This window comes from Arachis ipaensis, chromosome B2 (assembly GCF_059453495.1).
Source record: "Arachis ipaensis isolate K30076 ecotype BB chromosome B2, ASM5945349v1, whole genome shotgun sequence".
NCBI classification, from domain to species: Eukaryota; Viridiplantae; Streptophyta; class Magnoliopsida; order Fabales; family Fabaceae; genus Arachis; species Arachis ipaensis.
In genome coordinates this window covers 61,876,327-61,877,340 of record NC_142437.1, presented here as the reverse complement: position 1 = coordinate 61,877,340, position 1,014 = coordinate 61,876,327, and positions in this window count along the sequence as shown.

Below are 1,014 nucleotides of genomic sequence, written 5' to 3'. Positions count from 1 at the left end.
TGCTGGAGGAGGAGGGCTCGCCAGTTCTACCTCTGCTTCTAGTTTCTGGAATCTGAGAAGACGCCACCACCACTACTGGAACTGTTGGTTTGTTGCTCTAGCCTTGCTCTAGATCCACTCTGAGCCGTTACCATTGCCGTTTGGCTGACACTGAGGCTTTTCACTGCCACCGGAGCTGCCCAGGACCACCATTGTGGCTGCCATGGGACAGAACGGGTGCCAAAATCTGACCGGGTGCCTCTGTTGTCAATCAGAGATGCTAAAACCACCGCTGCTGCTGTGGATTTGGAATACTGGGTTTGTCGCATTTAAATTCTGCAAATTTCGACACTGAGGTAGGGGATTTATACTTAAAGTTAAACGTTTTTATTTAGAATGCCTACAAAATTATTTGAATAAGTGCAAATGGTTAACAATGGTTAAGAATTTCTTAATTGACATAAATGACTTGAAATGCATTTGAAATTAGTTAGTTGTGATTATTCTGAGTTGTGATTGAATTTAGATGCTATTGTGATTAATGATTAATTTAGTATAATTTATTAAATTGAAGTATGCCGAGTTAATTATTGAAAAGCTGTCGTATGGATAATTGATAAATTGAGTTTGGATTGTTGTTGTGAATGTAATTGGTTTTGTTGTTATGAGAGACTAATTGATAGAAATAAGCTTGGTTTGAGGTTGTGAAATTTGGATTAAGTTTGATGGTGTTTTAGTGTTTTAATTGGAGTATTGAATTCAGGTTATGGCTGTGAATGTTTTGGGCTTTGTTGTGAGTGTTTGAAGCTGTAATTGATTTTGGTTTCTCTGATTTTGATGGAATTGTTAAAAAGTTCTGATTCTATGTGATTATACTGAATTAGTTGAGTTGTATGGCTGCATTTTGGTTATTGAGAGTAGGTGCTTGTTGCTGTTTTTAGTTATCATATGTATCGGAATGGCTGTGAAATTGACTTGTGACTGATTGGAATTGGTTTTGGTAGTTGTTAATGTTGGTTCATGATTAATTAGAAT